Source organism: Corythoichthys intestinalis, chromosome 18 (genome assembly GCF_030265065.1).
Source record: "Corythoichthys intestinalis isolate RoL2023-P3 chromosome 18, ASM3026506v1, whole genome shotgun sequence".
Classification (NCBI taxonomy): Eukaryota; Metazoa; Chordata; class Actinopteri; order Syngnathiformes; family Syngnathidae; genus Corythoichthys; species Corythoichthys intestinalis.
The window spans coordinates 7,649,265-7,660,294 of NC_080412.1; the positions used below are offsets into that span (position 1 = coordinate 7,649,265).

Sequence of the window (11,030 nt, forward strand, 5' to 3'; positions counted from 1 at the left end):
CGAAATCCAAGGCTATGTGAGACCAAGGACGAGACGGGATCGGTAGTGGACGCAGGAGGCCAGAGGGAGACTGATGGGACGACTTGTTGCGGGCACACACTGAGCAGGCCAGAACAAATGCTCGGATGTCCTCTCTCATCCCAGGCCACCAGAACTTCTGGGAGATCAGGAACAGTGTCTGTGAGACCCCTGGGTGGCAGGCCACCTTTGAGGTGTGTCCCCATTGCAGTACCTCTGCCCTGTGTTCCTGGGAAACAAATAGTCTGTCCTTGGGGCACCCGACTGGTACTTTCCCATCCTGCAAGGAGCTGGCGACCTTCCTCTCCACTTCCCAAAAAAGTGCCCCCACCACACGGACCGCAGGCACAATGGGCTCCGGAACAGACTCCTGGTGGACTGGGCTGAAGATCCTAGACAAGGCATCCGGCTTTGTGTTGCGAGACCCAGGACGGTAAGTTATGGTATAGTTGAAGCGGGTGAGGAAAAGCGCCCAGCGTGCTTGACGGGAGTTCAGTCGTTGAGCTGCCCTGATGTATGCCAGGTTCTTGTGGTCAGTGAAGATTTCAAATGGCTCTGACGTCCCCTCCAGCCAATGCCTCCACACCTGCAACGCCAGAACGATGGCTAGCAGCTCTCTGTTACCAACATCATAGTTTTGTTCAGCAGGACTGAGGCGACGCGAGAAGAAGGCGCAAGGGTGAACCTTCTGGTCGACTGGGGATCGCTGTGACAGGACTGCCCCCACTCCTGAATCCGAGGCATCCACCTCTACAATAAACAGCAAATCATTATCTGGGTGAGTGAGGACCGGTGCACGAGTGAAAGCTTGTTTTAGCGCTACAAAAGCAGCCTCAGTTTCGGGGGTCCATTTGAATGGAATTTTTATGGATGTAAGCCTTGTCAGAGGTTCTGCCTTCTGGCTATAGTTGCGAATGAAGCGCCTATAGAAGTTGGCAAATCCAAGGAACCTCTGCAAGGGCTTCCTTGATGTTGGAGAAGGCCACTCGACCACAGCCTGTATCTTGGCTGGATCTGCTCTCAACTGGCCCTTCTCCACAACGAACCCCAGAAACTGGACCGACTGGGCGTGGAATTTGCACTTCTTTGCCTTGACATACAACCGGTTCGCGAGCAGCCTCTGTAGAACCAGCCGAACGTGCTGCCTGTGCTCATCGAGGTCTCTGGAAAAAATAAGGATGTCATCCAGGTAAATAAAACAAAACTGGCCGATCATGTCTCTAAGCACATCATTAATCAAATTTTGGAACACCGCAGGCGCATTAGTGAGTCCGAATGGCATAACCAAGTACTCGAAATGGCCAATGGGGGTGTTAAAAGCCGTCTTCCACTCATCCCCTTCCTTTATCCGTACCAAATGGTAAGCGCTGCGCAAGTCAAGTATGGTAAATACGGACGCGGACTGCAAAGGCGCGAACGCAGAGTCCAGGAGAGGTAGGGGGTACTTGTTCTTAACAGTGATATCGTTCAGGCCCCTATAATCGACACATGGGCGAAGTGTTTTATCTTTCTTTTTGATGAAAAAGAACCCTGCTCCGACAGGAGATTTGGAAGGTCTGATTAGCCCGGCCGCAAGGGATGACGTAATGTACTCATTCAGGGCCTCCTGCTCCGGTTTGGACACCTGATAGAGTTTGGAAGAGGGCAATTTAGAATTGGGAACCAGATCAATCGAACAATCGTAGGGGCGATGTGGTGGAAGCGACTATGCAAGGTCCTTACTAAAAACCAACTTGAGGTCATGGTATTCACGGGGTACTAAAGACAAGTCAATCGGTTCTGGTTTACGTGTTACAAACTCTCCAGGAGAAGCTGAGGCCACGCGCAAGCAATGCGAGTGACACTGAACACTCCAATTAATTATTCTGGGGACCTCCCAGTCAATGTCCGGGTTGTGCTGCTTTAGCCACGTTAAACCGAGAACAACCGGAGCTAACTTGGTTGGCATTACAAAAAACGTTCGACGCTCGCAATGGTTACCAGATACAACCAACGTGAGAGCTTCAGTTTCATGCGTTATGGTGGAAATTAAGTCTCCATTAAGGTCCCGTACCTCCCGGGGCTCCTTCAGTTCGATTAAGGAACCACCAAGTGAGTCTACAACCGAATAATCCACAAAGCAGTCGTCAGCTCCCGGATCAACTAAATCAGTTACCTTACAACTGCGATTGTACCCCGTAACAATCCCAGGTAATTGCAGTCTTGTGCTCTTGAGTGGTCTTGCCGTCCTAGCGGTCGTGGGTTGGTACTCACACTGTTGTGGTGGCGTACACCTTGGAGGGGACTGCCCTGCTGCCGTCCGAAGTCTGTACCTGGACCAGACGACCTCCTGAGCTTGCACGGAGGTTCGCTGGACAGGAGGCGACGCGATGGCCGGGCTCAGCGCAGTACAGACAGAGTCGCGACAACATGCGTCTGGAGCGCTCTCTTGCATCGAGGGTCTTTCCGCCGAGCTGCATGGGCTCCTCCTGTGTCGATGACTGCCAATCGCGGCCGGGCGAGGGAAGAGCAGCTGGAAGAGAGGTCGCCGTGCGCGCCGCTGAAGTACCTCTCCCGATGTCTGCACTCGCCGGTCGGCCCCGCCACTCCACAACTCTCTCGCATTCTCGTTCTCGAAGTCGATTGTCCAAATTTATAGCCAGTCCAATAAGATTCTCCAAATCCGCCGTTTCATCGCGGGCTGCCAGTTCGTCTTTCACCACCGGATTTAGCCCCCTCCGGAATATACAGCGTAAAGCCGCATCGTCAAAACCGCTCTCTGCTGCTACAATGCGAAAGGAGACTGAATAGTCAGCGACGGACATTTCGCCCTGATTTATGTCTAGCAGGCGACTCCCAGCCTCTTTGCCCCGAATGGGGTGATCGAAAACCCTCCTCATTTCCTCAATGAAATCAGGAAATGAATTACGAAACTCAGGGTACTGGTTGCTGATCGCCATGGACCATGCTGCCGCTTTACCGGTGAGGAGGCTCATGACGAACGCGACCCGGGATCTATCGGAGGAATATGTGAAGGGTTGTTGGTCAAAGACTAATGAGCACTGATGCAAAAACTGCCCGCACAAGCCGGGTTCCCCACCGTAGCGTGGTGGATGCGGAATATCTGGCTCACGCCAAGGAGCGGAAGCCTGGGCGGAAGGTGTGGTGAGGGGAACGTGCATTGGCGCCGCGGGTGAAGCGGGACCGTGAGCGCAAACCCGGTCTACCCTGGTCTCAAGAGAGCGCATATTAACGGTAAGCGCATTAATCGCTGACATTATCTCATGGAGAACGCGATCGTGCGGGTTAGTATGCTGCCTCGTGTCCGAAGACGCCTGGGCTATGTGCTCGTTGTCTGCGGAGTCCATTATTGTGGCCGAGATATTCTGTCAGGGTCCGCGAACGCGGAAACAAGGTTGGACTCACAACAGACACAAAAGGACTGAGGAAAGCGTACAAGGGTTTATTAAATACAAAACAAAAACACACACGATCGCGGTAAAAGGGAATAACAAAAGGGGTCCGTGACAAATAGGTCGACGGGGATCAAACACGCGAAAACCTAGCGGAGGGCAGAGAGCCAAAAAGACAAACAAAAATACACTCAATACCTGCACAAGGTAGAGGATCACAAAACTAAGACGTCCGACAAACTCGAAGGCAATTACAAAGCGACTCGAAAGCAGTACGTGTTAATGGCGACCAGCAAGGGAAATATCTCGGCGTCCTTCCAGTGGATCGCCTACGTCTTTATACTGTTGTTGATGAGCAGTGATTAGATGCAGGTGCGACGTCGGGAACACCCCACAGCTGGCTCTGCAACAACACAAAATCTGACCAGGAGCAGAACATGACATTTGGAGCCCAGTTTTCTCGTCGAATTGCAGCAGCCCATCTCGCTCTCTTCTCTCCGGGTCTCTCGGAATCCGGTAGAACTTCAAGTCTCTCCGTCTTCTCCGTCTATCTTCTCTGTTATTGCAACCGACCGCCACACACGCCTTCACCATTTTGATTATTAATGTTAACGAGCAGAAAAACATGTCGTAAATAGGAGTAATGTACGTAGCCGTAACAGGTAAACATGATGTGTTGACGGACAATTGGGCGGCACCAGTCAGGAGGAAGGAGTTGTGACGTCACGTGGGTAGGGTCTATAATGTTGTAGAACATTTGTTTTCTCTCATCTGTGACTGACGGATTTCTTCCGCTGTTGTTTTGGCCAAGTGTGCTGCATTTCTGCTCAAATCGCTTATACAGTGTGTTAAAGTCCTGTCTCATGCGTTCAACAACTCCGATGGTGTCGTAAAATTCGCACACAACAATATCCAAAGTCCATGACTTTGTTTTGCAGCACTCTAAAAAGAGCATCAGTTTCACTTGAAAATGCCCTCATATGCCATAATTAAAAAGCATGTCGATGCTTTTAATAGCCATCGATCAAACCCAGTGGCCATCATTTGAGTGTCATTATCCCAGCTGTCAGGATTTTCAATCATGCAGCACGTAGATCAGATTGGTACATGCTTGTTGTCTGCAGCAACCAAGAATTTGAGCTCCATCTTGTGGCCGCTGCTCTTGGTAAGCGCCGTTTCACAACATCATCCAGTAAGTGGGTGCGCTTCGTAGACTTGCTAAAAAATGACGCTTGTCACTCAAGTGTTGTAAAAAAACGTTCTAGTCTCAGGCATACATTTTGCTAAATGCAACAGCACAACATTCAGTTTTTGTGCATAACAGTGTGGAAACATTTCTTTAATTTTGGCCTGCACCTCATTAAGCTCTGATACCATCACAGCAGCTCCATCATATGTTTGAGCTACTAGTTTTTGAACACAGCTGTTTTTCTCCAACACTTCCAAGACGTTTGTAGCTACAGCAGGGGCTCGTCCATCATCAATCACGTCATCAAATCCTAAAACACCTTCTTCACTTCACAGTCCACTTCACTTTTGGTTATATAGCGCAAAATAACAGAGATCTGTGCTTTGTTTGTGATATCCGTTGTCTCGTCTACCTCTACAGCAACAAATGGGACAGCATTAATCTCCCTTTTAATATCATTTCTCATCACATTACCGATTGCTTCAGTTAGATCGTTCTGTATTCTATTTGGCAAGCCAGAAAACACAGTGGATGTGTCCAAATGTCGAGCTAACCTCATCTTTCTCAACAAAAGCATATAATAGTTTTACATAATTGCCACGATTAGAAGAGCTTGCCCTCTCATCGTTACCACGAAATGCTAACTCCTGTTTAGCCTTAATGAGGTATTTCAAAATCTCTTGGTTTTCCTTTACCTTAGAATTGTAGATGCTAGCCTTGAGCCTCCGCTGTTCGTTCAAAGCCAAATCGATCCTTGAGCTTCCAAAAGTGGGTAACATGGTTGGTGTGTTTTGTAATGGAAATGAACCTGTTGCACATCAGCAGGGCAAGGGTTTCATCGGACCTTCTACTCAAGTTATCTGGTGTGTCGGTTTCCATAGTTAATAATAATAATAATAATAATAATAATAATAATACATTTTATTCATAACGCACTTTACATTTGAAAAACAAATCTTAAAGTGCACATTACCATGTAAAAAAATACTAAAAAAAAACTAAGAATAAAAGAATAAAATCAAAACAGACAAAAACATACAACTGATAAAATCAGATACAAATCAGATAAATATAAGATAATAAGATAAAATTAGCCAGAGTAAGCTTTTCGAAAAAGATAAGTTTTTAGTCCTTTTTTTAAACTCTTCCACTGTCTGCGGGGCTGCGGTTATCACGTTTGCCTCACACGCAAAAGGTCCCCAGTTTGAAAATGCAAAATGCATCTCCATTCCAGGTCCAGTAAAAAATAGTGCCGGAGCCAATCGTTCCCATTATATCCTATTGTTCAACGTATACCGGCCGCGTCAGTGCTCCTGATTCACTGCGGATCATCTCCGGCTTGCCGGTGTTGTTGACGTGTGGGCACTCCCGTCAGGGGTGACATTTCACGCAGGGCGGCTATTTTTTGGCACATAACCGGATATTTGAGTGGCACATTAAGAGCGCTGTTCTTCAAACTCATCCTGTTTATGAAAGTCGATTGTCATATGCTGGTGTTGTGCAGTAATGAGCAGACGTGACTTCTGTGGCGTTTGCTAACTTTTTTAATGCGCGCACACACTAGATATCATGAAATAGCCAACTAGATGTGCTAGAGTTTGGTCGGACCTTCTACTGAAATGTTGTTGTATGTAGGTTTTCATAGTGCAGCGGTTATCAGTTTTGCCTAACACACAAAAGGTCCCCAGTTCGAAACTGGGTGGACACATGTTGGGTTTGTTTCTGTGATGGAAATGACTCTGTTGCTGATCAGTGGGGCAAGAGATTGGTTGTACCTTCTACCCAAATTTTCCTACATGTAGGTTTCCATAATGTAGTGGTTGTCACGTTTGCCTCACACGCAAAAGGTTCCCAGTTCGAAACTGGGTGGAAACATTGTTGGTGTGTTTTTGTAATGGAAATTAACATGTTGCACATAAGCGGGGCAGGAGTTTGGTCGGACTTTCTACCGAAATATTGTTTTATGTAGGTTTTCATAGTGTAGCGGTTGTCAGGTTTGTCAAACACGCAAAAGGTCTCCAGTTCGAAACTGGGCGGAAACATGGTTGGTGTGTTTCTGTAATGGAAATTAACCTATCAGCGGGGCAAGAGTTTGGTCGGTCCTTCTACCAAAAGGAATGGATAATTAGGTTTCCATAGTGTAGCAGTGATCACGTTTTTCCTTACATGCAAAAGGTCCCCAGTTGGAAACTTTGTGGAAACATGTTTGGTGTGTTTCTGTAATGGAAATGAACATGTTGCACATCAGCGGGGCAGGGGTTTGGTCGGTCCTTCAACCAAAAGGATTGGAAAATTCGGTTTCCATAGTGTAGACGTTATCACGCTTGCCTAACACGCAAAAGGTCCCTAGTTTGAAACTGGGTGGAAACATGTTGGGTTTGTTTCTGTGATGGAAATGACTCTGTTGCTGAGCAGTGGGGCAAGAGTTTGGTTGTACCTTCCACCCAAATTTTCCTACGTGTAGGTTTCCATGGTGTAGCGGTTATCACGTTTGCCTCACACGCAAAAGGTCCCCAGTTCAAAAGTGGGTGGAAACATGGTTGGTGTGTTTTTGTAATGGAAATTAGCATGTTGCACATAAGCGGGGCAAGACTTTGGTCGGACGTTCTACCGAAATATTGTTGTATGTAGGTTTTCATAGTGTAGCGGTTATCAGGTCTGCCTTACGTGAAAATAGTCCAGATTTCGAAACTGGGTGGAAATATGTTGGGTGTGTTTCTGTGATAGAAACTGACCTGTTGCAGATTAGTGTGTCAAATGTTTGGTCGGACCTTCTACCCAAACTTTTCCTCTATGTTGTTTTCCATAGTGTAGTGGTGATCACGTTTGCCTCACACGCAAAAGGTCCCCAGTTGGAAACATGGGTGTTGTGTTTTTGTAATGGAAATTAACATGTTGCACATAAGCGGGACAAGAGTTTGGTCGGACCTTCAACCAAAATATTTTTGTATGTAGGTTTTCGTAGTGTAGCGGTCATCAGGTTTGTCGAACACGCAAAAGGTCTCCAGTTCGAAACTGGGCGGAAACATGGTTGGTGTGTTTCTGTAATGGAAATTAACCTGTTGCACATCAGCGGCGCAAGGGTTTGGTCGGACCTTCTACCCAAAATTTCCTACGTGTAGGCTTCCATGGTGGAGCAGTTATCATGTTTGCCTCACACGCAAAAGGTCCCCAGTTCGAAACATGGTTGGTGTGTTTTTGTAATGGAAATTAACATGTTGCACATAAGCGGGGCAAGAGTTTGGTCGGATGTGCTACTGAAATATTGTTGTATGTAGGTTTTCATAGTGTAGCAGTTATCAGGTCTGCCTTACGCGCAAAGAGCCCAGAGTTCGAAACTGGGTGGAAACAAGTTGGGTGTGTTCCTGTGATAGAAATGGACCTCTTGCAGATCAGTGTGTCAAATGTTTGGTTGGACCTTCTACCCAAACTTTTCTTCTGTTTTGTTTTCCATAGTGTAGTGGTTATCACGTTTGCCTCACACGCAAACCGTTCCCAGTTTGAAACTGGGTGGAAACATGGGTGTTGTGTTTTTGTAATGGAAATTAACATGTTGCAGATCAGTGGGGCAAGAGTTTGGTCGGACCTTCGACCGAAATATTGTTGTATGTAGGTTTTCATAGTGTAGCAGTTATCAGGTTTGTCAAACACGCAAAAGGTCCCCTTTTTGAAATTGGGTGGAAACATGTTGGGTGTGTTTCTGTGATAGAAATGGACCTATTGCACATCAGTGGGTTATGGGTTTGGTCTGTCCTTCTACCAAAAGGATTGGATAATTCCGTTTCCATGGTGTAGCAGTTATCACGTTTGCCTTACGCGCAAAAGGTCCCCACTTCGAAACTGGGTGGAAACAGGTTGGGTGTGTTTCTGTGATGGAAATGGACCTGTTGCACATCAGCGGGGCAAGAGTTTGGTCGGACCTTCTACCCAAATTTTCCTACGTGTAGGTTTCCATGGTGTAGCGGTTATCACGTTTACCTCACACGCAAAAGGTCTCCAGTTCGAAACTGGGCGGAAACGTGGTTTGTGTGTTTCTGTTATGGAAATTAACCTGTTGCACATCAGCGGGGCAAGAGTTTGTTCGGTCCTTCTACCAAAAGGATTGGATAATTAGGTTTCCATAGTGTAGCGGTTGTCACGCTTTTCCTTACATGCAAAAGGTCCCCAGTTGGAACCTTTGTGGAAATTATGTTTGATGTGTTTCTGTAATTGAAATTAACATGTTGCACATCAGCGGGGCAGGGGTTTGGTCGGTCCTTCTATCCATAGCGTAGCGGCTATCACGTTTGCCTAACACGCAAAAGGTCCCCAGTTTGAAACTAGGTGGAAACATGTTGGGTTTGTTTCTGTGATGGAAATTACTCTGTTGCTGATCAGTGGGGCAAGAATTTGTTTGTACCTTCTACCCAAATATTCCTACGTTTAGGGTTCCGTGGTGTAGCGGTTATCACGTTCGCCTCACACGCAAAAGGTCCCCAGGTGGAAACATGGTTGATATGTTTTTGTAATGGAAATTAACATGTTGCACATAAGCGGGGCAAGAGTTTGGTCGGACCTTCAACCCAAATTTTCCTACGCGTAGGCTTCCATGGTGTAGCAGTTATCACGTTTGCCTAACACGCGAAAGGTCACCAGTTCGAAACTGGGTGGAAACATGGTTGATGTGTTTTTGTAATGGAAATTAACATGTTGCACATTAGCGGGGCAAGAGTTTGGTCGGACGTGCTACCAAAATATTGTTGTATGTAGGTTTTATTAGTGTAGCGGTTATCAGGTCTGCCTTACGCGCAAATAGCCCGGAGTTCGAAACTGGGTGGAAACATTTTGGGTGTGTTTCTGTGATAGAAACGGACCTGTTGCAGATCAGCGTGTCAAATGTTTGGTCGGACCTTCTACCCAAACTTTTCTTGTGTTTTGTTTTCCATAGTGTAGTGGTTATCCCGTTTGCCTCACACGTAAAAGGTCCCCAGTTCGAAACTGGGTGGAAACGTGACGGTTTTGTTTCTGTGATACACAGGGACCTGTTGCAGATCAGTGGGGCAAGAGTTTGGTCGGACCTTCTACCCAAACTTTTCTTGCATGTCGGTTTCCATAGTGTAGTGGTTATCACGTTTGCCTCACACGTAAAAAGGTCCCCAGTTCGAAACTGGGTGGAAAGATGTTGGGTTTGTTTCTGTGATGGAAATTACACTGTTGCAGATCAGTGTGTCAAAAGTTTGGTCGGACCTTCTACCCAAAGTTTCCAATGTGTACGTTTCCATGGTGTAGCGGTTATATCGTTTACCTCACACGCGAAAGGTCACCAGTTCGAAACTGGGTGGAAACATGGTTAATATGTTTTTGTAATGGAAATTAACATGTTGCACATAAGCGGGGCAAGAGTTTGGTCGGACCTTCAACCGAAATATTTTTGTATGTAGGTTTTCATAGTGTAGCGGTCATCAAGTTTGTCGAACACGCAAAAGGTCTCCAGTTCGAAACTGGGCGGAAATATGGTTGGTGTGTTTCTGTAATGGAAATTAACCTGTTGCACATCAGCGGCGCAAGAGTTTGGTCGGACCTTCTACCCAAATTTTCCTACACATAGGCTTCCATGGTGTAGCAGTTATCACGTTTGCCTCACACGCGAAAGGTCACCAGTTCGAAACTGGGTGGAAACATGGTTGATGTGTTTTTGTAATGGAAATTAACCTGTTGCACATCAGCGGCGCAAGAGTTTGGTCGGACCTTCTACCCAAATTTTCCTACACATAGGCTTCCATGGTGTAGCAGTTATCACGTTTGCCTCACACGTGAAAGGTCACCAGTTCGAAACTGGGTGGAAACATGGTTGATGTGTTTTTGTAATGGAAATTAACATGTTGCACATAAGCGGGGCAAGAGTTTGGTCGGACGTGCTACCGAAATATTGTTGCATGTAGGTTTTCATAGTGTAGCGGTTATCAGGTCTGCCTTTCGCGCAAATAGCCCAGAGTTCGAAACTGGGTGGAAACATGTTGGGTGTGTTTCTGTGATAGAAGCGGACCTGTTGCAGATCAGTGTGTCAAATGTTTGGTCGCACCTTTTACCCAAACTTTTCTTCTGTTTTGTTTTCCATAGTGTAGTGGTTATCACGTTTGCCTCACATGTAAAAGGTCCCCAGTTCGAAACTGGGTGGAAACTTGATGGTTTTGTTTCTGTGATACACAGGGACCTGTTGCTGATCAGTGGGGCAAGAGGTTGGTTGTAACTTCTACCCAAATTCACCTCCATGTAGGTTTCCATAATGTAGTGGTTATCACGTTTGCCTCACATCAAAAGGTTCCCAGTTTGAAACTGGGTGGAAACATGGGTGTTTTTGTAATGGAAATTAACATGTTGCACATAAGCAGGGCAAGAGTTTGGTCGGACCTTCGACCGAAATATTGTTGTATGTAGGTTTTCATAGTGTA

At 46.5% G+C, this 11,030-nt stretch overlaps 3 non-coding genes across 3 annotated transcripts; all 3 read left to right on the top strand.

The window, feature by feature from the left end:
* The first annotated feature begins 7,063 nt into the window (after nucleotides 1–7,063).
* trnav-cac (transfer RNA valine (anticodon CAC)) lies at nucleotides 7,064–7,136 on the top strand. The gene has a single exon. It is a non-coding gene; the product is annotated as a tRNA-Val (tRNA).
* Nucleotides 7,137–8,379: 1,243 nt separating this feature from the next.
* Nucleotides 8,380–8,452, top strand: trnav-uac (transfer RNA valine (anticodon UAC)). The gene has a single exon. It is a non-coding gene; the product is annotated as a tRNA-Val (tRNA).
* Nucleotides 8,453–10,687: 2,235 nt separating this feature from the next.
* Nucleotides 10,688–10,761, top strand: trnav-cac (transfer RNA valine (anticodon CAC)). The gene has a single exon. It is a non-coding gene; the product is annotated as a tRNA-Val (tRNA).
* The last annotated feature ends 269 nt before the right edge of the window (nucleotides 10,762–11,030 follow it).